Source organism: Callorhinchus milii, unplaced genomic scaffold (genome assembly GCF_018977255.1).
Source record: "Callorhinchus milii isolate IMCB2004 unplaced genomic scaffold, IMCB_Cmil_1.0 Scaffold1, whole genome shotgun sequence".
NCBI classification, from domain to species: domain Eukaryota; kingdom Metazoa; phylum Chordata; class Chondrichthyes; order Chimaeriformes; family Callorhinchidae; genus Callorhinchus; species Callorhinchus milii.
Window position 1 is genome coordinate 98,969,515 of NW_024704742.1, and position 10,613 is coordinate 98,980,127.

A 10,613-nucleotide genomic window follows, 5' to 3' on the forward strand; every position below is an offset into this window, starting at 1 on the left:
AGATTTGTGAGACATTATCTACCCTTCGCACACCATGTTGATTCTCTCTGATCTCTGCATAGATATCTACGTGCTCAGTTAGTCTGTCCCTGATGATAGATTCCAGTAATTTACTCACCACTAATGTTAAACTCACAGACCTATATTGCTTGCTTTGTCACTTCCCATCTTCCTGAATATTGGAGTTACATTTGCTGTCCTCCCATTGTCTGGTTCAATTCCTGAATCAATTAAACATTAGAAAATAATAATAAAAGCCTCTACAATTTCTTATTTCTTTTAGCAGCCTGAGGTGGAAAACAACAACGACAAAATTACATTTGTGTAGCACCTTTTACGTCGGGAGGATGTCCCAAGGCACTGGACAGTCAAAGTTTTGGACCCAAGCTGGGGTTTGGGATCGGGGAGGGTGGAGGGTAGGGGAGGAAGCAGGATGATCAAAAGCACGGTTGAAGAGGTGGGTCTTGAAGGAGGCAAGGGAGAGGGCGAGGTGGAGGGACTGCAGGATAGAGTTCCAGAGGATGGGGGCAGAGTGGCAGAAGGCCCGACCACCAATGGTGGGGCAAGCGAGGCAAGCAAGCAAAGTGCAGTTCAGAGCTTGCTGAACGGAGGGAGCAGGGAGGATGGTTGGGGATTAGAAGGTTGCAGCGATAGGGTGGAGCAAGACCAAAGCGGGCTTTGAAGGTGAGGACCAGGATCTTGAACTGTATCCTGTGTAATGGGAAGCCAGTGGAGTTGGGCAAGGATGGGAGTGACAGGGTCGCGGAACCTGGTGCGGGAGAGGACACAAGCTGCAGAGTTCCAGATAATCTTCAGCCTCTGGAGGGAGGAGTTGGGGAGGCCGACAAGCAAGGAGTTTGCATAATCAAATCTCAATGTAATCAAAGCGTGTAGGGGGGTTTCGGCGGCCTGTGGTGTGAGCCGGGCAATGTTACAGAGGTGGGGGAAGGCAGAGCGGGTCATGGCACAGATGTGGCGTAGAAAGGACAGTCGAGGTTCAAACAAGATGCCAAGGTTCCGGATTGGCTTAGTAAGGTTGAATGTGCAACCGTGGATGGTGATGCTGTCAGCGCCTGAGGTGTGGAGGCGCTGATGAGAGCAATCAGAAGAGCCTTGGTCTTATTAACATTCAACTGAAGAAAATTAGCTCTCATCCAGGACTTGATGTCTGCTAGACATTCTGTCAGGACAGCAGTGATCCTGGAGTTAAGGGTGGAGGCAGAGAGGTACAGTTGGGTGTCATCCTCACACATGTGGAAATTGACCCCAAGTCTGCGGGTGATGTCGCCAAGAGGGAGCAATAGATATTGAAGAGGAGGGGACCAAGGACAGAGCCCTGAGGAATGCCGCATGAGATGGTGCGGGGGCTAGAGGAGAAAACAGCTGGGCATGGAGATTTGTCCGAATTCAGTCCTGTAAATTTATCCTCAGAACCAACATAGATTTTGCTCAATTATGTTGAGATTATGATTCCACTATGATATGATATGAATAGGATTTGTGTACAAGCTCCCCTCATAGCTCAGTCAGCATGTCTAATTGCTTTATATTAAGCAGGACAGGCAAACACAAAAGTCCCAAATTTGACCTCCCAAGTCTGTCCTGGGTTAGCTCATCTTGTAGTGGACAAGGGTGAGAGTGTTACAATTGGCCTCCATATCTTAGATTAATAATAATCCTTGAATTCCTTATCACATTGTTGAGACATCTCAAAGCGCTTCACAGGATATACTGTTACGTACAGGATAAGAGCCTTGTGATCACAGTTCAGCATCCAAATTGTTGCCCCAGCACACCACTTGACTAAAACTGAAGGTGATGCAAAGGTTGTTTCACAAATTAATACCAGGGAATACTATGTTTCCAATCTTTTATAACCTAATGTACGATCCAAGTACAAGGTGGTAGAAGTAAAATGACATATCACCTGACTGACCCAAGCAAACTCTTGTCTTCTCAGTTTATGCATTAACGTTCCAGCTTTCAGTCTCATCCTGCCAGCTAGTTTAATCCAGTCCGCACCTGCTATCACTTCACTTGTGATTGACAGACGGTGACATTCCTCTTCAATCATCACAACAAGAGCAGTTGCCAACATAAGTACAAAACATTTGTGTCTCCTAGTCTCTGATTCTTCAAAGGACAGTTTTGCACCCTCTGATTTTCATTCAGACTTGAGAGAAGATGACTCATATGGGACTTCATACAGATGAATAAAGGTTTAACTGGGTTTGAACAGGATGCACCAAAAGTATAGTACAAGAGGGCAAAGGTTTAGAGTTGAAAAGGGCAAAATGGATTGCAGTGTATTAGTTAGAGCACTCGCCTTGCAAGCGAGAGGACCTGTGTCCAATTCCCAGGTGGGGCGAAACCTTAGACAAGTTTCCTTATTCCAGACACCTCTGTTTACCTAGCAGTAATTAGGAACCTGGTTGTTAGTCGATTGGCAGATCACATTTTAAAAAATAATTTGGTCACTCAATCCCCGAGTCTTTGTGGGACATTGCTGTGTGCAATTGGCTGCTGTGTTTCTCCCACAAAATCTATAATCAATTTACTTTACAGTATAATCTGTGAAGCGCTTTGAGACATCTCGAAGATGTGATAAGGCGCTATATCAAGTGCAAGGATTCTTATTATAATTTCAGTACATATACTAGTAAAGGTTTTCTTTACTGAGGGAGTAATCAGTGACTGCAACAGATTACACAAAGGATGGCTGAGGCACTGGGCCTCATTTAAAAAGTAGCTTGATGCTGTGATGGGGCGGGGGGGGGGTTGGTAGGGTGGGCTTTCTAGAAGGATGAGATTGGAGGGCTAAGATCATTCTTCACCAAAATCAATCTTGTGATCCTGTGTGTGCATGGATATGTTGATTGAGGAGCCAGGCAAGTATGAGAAAAGCTGGAGGATGTTGTTCAATCACTATAAACATTTATCCAGCTGTTACTTTAAGCTCTCCTCCACATGTCAAGTTTCCCTCACTTTAGATTTTTTCCAACACACATACAGTTGCTGCTGTGAAGTAAATGAGACATGGAGCTGAGTGATAAATTGCTGCCTCCAGAGAAGCTGAATTGAGCAGTTTGAGCATGAATGAAAAGTGCTCAGTGGTTTTCTCCTTCCACGTGAGGAAGTTCACAGGAGAGTCCTGCATTCTGCTGCCCTCCAGAGTAACAAATTGGGCTGCTATCTTCACTGTCTAGACTTGGCTTTGATGTACAAGGAGCTTAACAATGACTCAGTAGGTTCATCAGAGGGAAGAAAATTGAACCAGGTTAAAGATTAATAGAAAATACTGTTTAAAATAAAGTTGTTTGTACATGGACCGGAAATAAGTAAATAACTTCATTCTCAAGATTGTTAAACACAACAGAGTAAAATGTGAATTCACGCCAAAATAAGAAGGTGGGTGGTGGTGGGGGTGGAGAGTTAGATACTGCACCCAAAATGAATACAATTGAGTAAAACTAGATTTATTTACGTTTTTATAGTATCTGCCTTTGGGATGCCTTAACCAGTCAGTACACAGTGTAACATAGTGTCACAGATATCATGTTGCTGTATTGAATTACATTATCATATGCAGATATTATGAAATTCCCTGGTTCAGTGATATAATTTGTGGCTCAATCATGCGCTGCACAATTAGGAGCTGACCATCTGTCACTGTCTGTCATGACAACACAACTGACAAGAAAACAGAAAATGATGCAAAACAAAGACAACACAAAGGTTCAAAAAATTGCTCAATTGTTATGCTCTGTACAGAACAGCGGTCTGGATTGTGTTCCAAGGCAGAAACACATCTCAGGGCTGAGACAATGTGTAACACATACCAGATTTTTTGTTAAGCTATATCTTGATGATTGCATGCATGTCTTTAAGTACCGCATTGAAAAGGCTTTGTTATTGTGTGAGTCAAACCAAATACACACCCAGTAGAGTCCTGAAGCCTAATTCTCTGATAGTGTCTGGTTATTTGTCCGTAAAGTATTCCTGCTGAGTCAGTTCAGTTTACGTTGCTGTTATGATGAGTATCAGATTACTCAATTAACCATCAATTGATTACAGTATTTTGCAAAAAAGCCTCTCCCTCACACACAATATTATTTTTCTGTTTTGTTTTTCTGTTTATGTTTGTCTTTTTTATTTCTCCCTTTCTATTTAATTCTCTCCTATTACCTATTCATAGAATTATAGAATTATACAACACAGAAGGAGGCCATTCAGCCCGTCGTGTCTGTGCCGGCTCTTTGAAAAGAGCTACCCAAATCAATCCCATTCCCCCGCACTCTCCCCATAGCCCTGCAAACTTGTCCTCCCCATAAAAAAGTATAATTCTTACTTTTTTTGTCATTTTTGCTCGATTGCCCTTTACCTCTCAGCTACAGGGGGTAAGAGAAAAAGGGCAAATAAATAAGACTGAAAGGATTGCTCTTAAGAGAACCAGTACAGTCACAAAGGACTGCATCTGGGCCATGTATTTCCAAGGTTCTCTTCTCTCGCTGTTTGCCCTTTCCCTTTTATAACTGCAGATGCTCCTTTTGGTATTTGTAATGACTCATCCAATTCTCCCTCTGATTTTCTTCCCTCACCCCTCTCTCTGCCTGTTACATTTCCATGGACAATTCTGGTCTGTGCTCATAGCCAAAGCCTGTTGCAGTCCTCGTAAAGCAGCCATACAGACACTTCCTGTAATGAATTACTGCATAGCAATCAAAAGCGAGAGCCCTGACCCACGTCCACCATTTTAGCTCTGTCTCATTTGAGATTATCCAACAGCACAGTATAAGGAACAAGTTCAGCACGTTCCTGTTTTACCCGACTCAGTGCAATACCATGTAGTTCATCCATCTAAAAAGCCATCAGGAGGACTCTACTTGCACGTTCCACTGAGACCCTGTGTTGAAATCAATACTTTATTTGATACAGAAATTTGGATTACAAAATTTGAGGCTTTTTTCTGAAGGCTCGCAGGGAAGTTCAGACAAGTGTAGTACTCACTGGCACCTCATTGTCTGATACCTCACCCATTCTTCACATGACCTGAGGATTTTGAGGGTGTCACAGCTTATCCTGAAGCTGTTTTCATTCAATATCTACATAGACATACTTTTCAGTATACGTCATCAGGATAGAGAATGGGAGAGGGAACCTTGGCTGATTTTTCTCTTTCCTAGCCCAGGGATGCTAAGGCCAACTTCACCAGGCTACATACATAGCACAAAACTGCCCCACACAGCAGTCTTGCTCAGAGAGACTAGATGGCAGGTGTGAGAAATGGAAATGACCCACTGGTGCATCAAGAGGTGCTTTTGTGATGTCAGAATGACGAGCATATTGTTTAAATTGTTGTGGCAATACATTTTGGCAATCTTAACCAAAATTTAACAAAGTTTTATTCTGAGTGAACCTGGTGCTGATAGTAGATGCCAAAGGATGGAAATCTTTCTATTTCCAAACCATGGCAATCCTTAACGTCGGTAACCAAAACAAAGTTCACCGTCATAAATCTATGAATATCTTAAATATCTTTTTACTCTTATGAGAACCCCTGTACTAGCCATCACTCTATGAATAACTTTTTTTTGATCAAAGAAAAATCATCCCAAGGGTCCCTCTGGAACTCCTTCCCTTTATGTCTTTGTCCTGCTTTCAATTCTACCTCTTTGAATGTGTCTATAGCAATCTCCCTTGCCCTATTCCTCCCCTCTCCCTTGCTCAGTGTCCAACTCCATTGCTGCGAAGCAACCCGAGACATTACCCTATATGAAGGGCACTATATAAATGAAATGTTGTGGCTACCATTCTACGTCAGTACAAACCACCAAATGCACAGATTATCCTGCTTATGATCCTTTGCTGCTCATTGAATGCATCAGTAAGTGATTTGTGTGACATCACTTTAGCCCCGATTGCAGTGCAGAGAGTAGTGTTAACTAGTGTTATTGAGGAGGTGAGGCCCAATTAATGTCTACCCAGGTAAATGGTGTGTCTGTGTGGCACGTTGAGAAAAACGGGCCACTGATCATTTGACAAAAAATACACAGAATACTACGTCATCCAATGTCTTAAGAAATATTAGATTAGTTCCATATAACATGATGAGAATCAATTCTATTTGCCTTTATTTATAAAAGATAGACTTGTTCTCCCCCAGATATTTTGATGTAAATAAGGGAGAAGGGTACTTAGGCAACCACAAAGACATCCTGCCACTGCAGCCCAGCAACACAGACACAAACATCCAATCCATCCGAGAGAAAAGAAGAAGACCCTGAGAGCAGATGGAGAAAAAACGTAGTAGGGGTAAGAATTGAAATCTTACACTTGTAACAAGATTTCCAACTTTTACAGCAAAGCAATTATAACAGAGATGACAGAGTTCTATATTTTGATGAGCGTTTTAGCTGTGTGCCAAATTAACTCTTCATATTTGCACTCTGGTTTTACTAAGTACACACCAACAGAAAGAAGCCTGGATATAATGAAACTAACTGTCTTTGTGATTTTTCTTAGTGTGTCCTCTCAGAGAATGCTTCATTCGGCTATCAAATTTCAAAAGATTTGTTACATATAAATACACAATGCAAATCAATCATATGTGTGCAGAGAGATATTGCTCTAAGGATGAAATGTAACATTTGTTATTGTTTCTCTGTCCTTCACACATTCTTTCTTTCCCTTTTTGTTGTGACTCGTTGGGCCGAATGACCTGTTTCCATGCTTTAACTGTCTATGTAATTCTATGTAATTATTGTTTTTCTGTATCTCACATGCTCTCTCCCTCTCTGCTGTTTTTTTAAGATTCTATTCCTTGATTTTTCTTACATTTCTCCTTGTTATTTGCCATTAGATTCTCTCAATGTATTTGGCTCACCCTTTCCCCCATTTCTCTTCCCTCTCTGCCTGTGAATTGTTACTGCCATTGCTGGGCATGTATGCCTCCAACACAACACATTGCTGTCACACTTTTGATTGTGTTTGTGGCAGTGCACTTCTACTAGGATTGGAGGGCTGGTTCAATCTGACCTCCTTCATACTCAAAGCACTCTGAGTTACCACACACAAAAAAAACAGCTGCCACTTTTTAATTCCGATCACTACAGCTCTTACAACATCAAACTTAAACCAAGTCAACCCTGGAAAATCCCAGCAGATTCAAATTACGATTCCTTCCTCTATCTGTGGACAAGTACAAAGTTCGTTTAGATAAGGGAATTCTCATTGCAATTCCCTTGGAGAGGCCTTTATGTTTTTTCAATAAAGTGTGGTATCCATTCCAACACTGGTCTCTACAATTTGAGCAATCAAACTTTTACTTCTTGATTTTTCTTAAACTTTCTACTCTGTTGCTCGGCTCCACCACTGACTCGAACCTCATCTCACCGAGACCCTCATGCCCGCATTCACAACATCCAGGCTCGACTACGCAATCTCCCTGCTTGTCAGCCTCCCCAACTCCTCCCTCCATAGGCTGCAAATCATCCAGAACTCTGCAACCTGTGTCCTTTCCCGCACCAGGCTCCGCGACCCTATCACCCACATCCTCGCTCGATTCCACCGGCTTCCCATCACATAGAGGATACAGTTCAAGATCCTGTTCCTCACCTTCAAAGCCCTCCATAGCCTTGCTCCCCCTACCTCTGTAACCTCCTAACCCCTACCAACCTGGAACTCCATCCCACAGTTCCTCCGCCTCTTTCAAGACCTGTCTCAAAACCCTCCTCTTCGAACGTGGCTTTGGTTACCCTCCTTCCCCAGTGCCCCTCCACCCTTGGCGACCCCCAGTTCAGGTCTGAAACACTGATTGTTCAGCACCTAGGGACATCCTCCCGACGTGAAAGCTGCTATACAAATGTAATTCTGTGTTGTTCTTGTATTCCTTTCAACCCGGTGATATCCTTCACAAGGACCCTTGATCCTCCCTCTATGTTTTTCATTTTTTTTTTAAAAATCACTCTTCAGCCAGCCATAATCCACATTGTTGGTCAGGTGGGCCAGAGCTGGCTTGAAACAGAGAAACGTTGCAGGGCAATGTTGCTTTATTATGTCATTAAGAAGCCCCTGTTGCCACTGTTACACATTAGTAGGCCTTGTGACAACAGCATGTTGATATAGTAGACCCTCTGTTAAGTGCTGCAACCCAGTGTTAAACTGCAGTTATAATCAAGAGGTACATGATATCTGATATATGTAGTTTCTCTATATTTGAGGGGGGGGGGGGGGGGGAGTCATGAAGAATCCAATAGAGTAGCCAAGGTCATGGGATATCAAGATCATTGTGGGGTGGGGAAGTACTTTCATGATTTAAACTGGCCAACTCTGTCAACAACAACCACAGCTTATAGTTATATAGCACCTTTCATGCTTGGATAAGGATAGCATGTTGCATAACATCTTGGGAGTGCTTTACAATCTGAATTTGGATGTTGAGCAAGGGAGAGAGGTATGGAAAAAAAAAGGGACAGGGCTATAAGTGTGTTTGAAGAGGTAAGTTTTAAGGCTGCACATAAAAATAGAGAAGGGGCGAGAGACAGAGGAGTAGAAAGCAGGAGTTCCAGAGGTTAGGGCCCTACTCAACTCGATTTAAACTATTGAAACGAAATAGCTCCCAGGGTTGAACACAGCAGCTTCACTAAGCATGAATTAAAGAAAGATTTTCCAAGGAGCTTGAGCCAGACATGGACAGTATCATTACTCAGATGCCCAGGGGAAAGGGATATTTCAGAACATGTTTTGCCTTGTTCCTTAAACAAGGAACATAATAGTTTAGGAATATCACAGTTGTGACCCCAGTGTTGTCTGTTCGATGCATTAGCAGACAACCAAAATTACCAAGAAAGGTAGTTGAGGCCAGGACACTGGGTTAACAATAATAATAATCCTTGCATTTGATATAGTACTTTATCACATCATTTAATAATGCAGCCTTTTTAATAAATTTGATGAAACACTTTGAGGCGTCCTCTTGATCTGAAAGGTGCTATGTCAAATGCAAGGATTATAATTATTTTTATCATTATCTGGTGAAATGTAATCTTACCATACAGCCTATATCAGTAGCACTCTGAATCAGAAGTTTGTGCATTCAAGACCCATGTCAGGAATTTTGAACTCACAATCTAGGGTGACAGTTTATAAGTTTGGGGTGCACCACATTGGCAGAGGTGTCGATTCTGGCTGTTCAGGTGAACATCAAAAATCCCATGGTACTATTTGAAAAGTAAGGGAATTTCTTCTGGTTAACAATGCTCCAGATAAAATTGGTAATTCACTTTTTGGTTGTTTGTGGGATACTGGGGTGTGCAAATTGGCCGCTGTGTTTGACTACAACTACACAGTAAAATTTTCAACCAGGTCATCGGTCACCCCCCTTCCTCTCCCTTCTCCCCCCTTGACCCCAGCTCGGGTCTGAAATGCTGCACACCGTCCAGCACCTTGGAACATCCTCCCGACATGAAAGGCGCTATACAAATGTAATCTTGTTGCTGTAAATCTGTAAAGTGCTTTGAGATGTCTTATGATATAAGACTCTGCACCAAATACAAAGATTATTTCTACTTAAAAGCATAGTTTATATTTATGTACTTCTATATGTATGTATAGTAATGATAAATAATAATCCTTGCATTCAATATAGCACCTTGATCACATCATTAAGTTGTCTCAAAGCGCTTGTAAGTAAAACACTAAAGTGAATACATGTTTCATAGTCGGTAAAATTTCCTTGCGTAAACTCACCCTAAGATCAGTACAGTTGTCAATGCAGAACCTTTTAACTTCCTTAATTCGCCCGCAAGAGTTACTCCCTTTTACGGTAAATCAAGTGAAGTGTTTTGACACAGAGGTCCAGCTGACCTGAAAGGCATTACATCAAATGTATGGATTATTATTTTTTTTTATTTAATTCTATCATTATACCTGAGTCAGTGCAAAAACAAACACCGCACACAACTTCACAGAAGAGGCATTTTAAAGGTAGAGAATCATGCAGACTTGCTTTCAAAAGCAGCCATCAGAGGCCACTTAACACTTCCAACTGGTTTGAACTGACCTTAACCCTATATAATTAGCTTCTTGCAACAGGCAACTGGTTTCACAGAAACCAAAATAACAAAACAGGGAGAGCATCAAAATATAGTTCAACCCAGTCTCTGCTGCAGCTAAAGCTTGAGTTTCCAGGTCAGTTGGGGATGGTGGTGATGCTGATGTTTTGGTTGGTTGGTGCTGTAATGGTGGTGGTGTTGTTTGTGGTGGTGATGATGATGATGATGTGTACTTTCTGATCACTCCCAGTGCTGCCATTCTTCTTCCTGGAATAGAGGGCGGGAAGTACACGTTGTTCCTGGAAATCGGGCGACCAATCGACGAGGACTGGTGTTTTCGGTGACGCCGAGTGCCCCACTGCTAAAAGGAAACGGAGACACACACACACAGAGAGAGCACAGCCACTGCACTGCACTCACTGGGGAGACACACACACAGAGAGAGCACAGCCACTGCACTCACTCACTGGGGAGACACACACACAGAGAGCACAGCCACTGCACTCACTCACTGGGAGACACACACACACAGAGAGCACAGCCACTGCACGCACTCACTCA

At 42.5% G+C, this 10,613-nt stretch overlaps 1 long non-coding RNA gene across 1 annotated transcript; it reads right to left on the reverse strand.

Annotated features, from left to right (window-relative positions):
• Positions 1 to 6,108: 6,108 nt before the first annotated feature.
• Positions 6,109 to 10,443, reverse strand: LOC103182365. The gene is made up of 3 exons (XR_488312.2): positions 10,061 to 10,443; positions 9,748 to 9,864; positions 6,109 to 6,280 (listed from the first exon to the last, which is right to left on the reverse strand). It is a non-coding gene; the product is annotated as an uncharacterized LOC103182365 (long non-coding RNA).
• Positions 10,444 to 10,613: the final 170 nt, after the last annotated feature.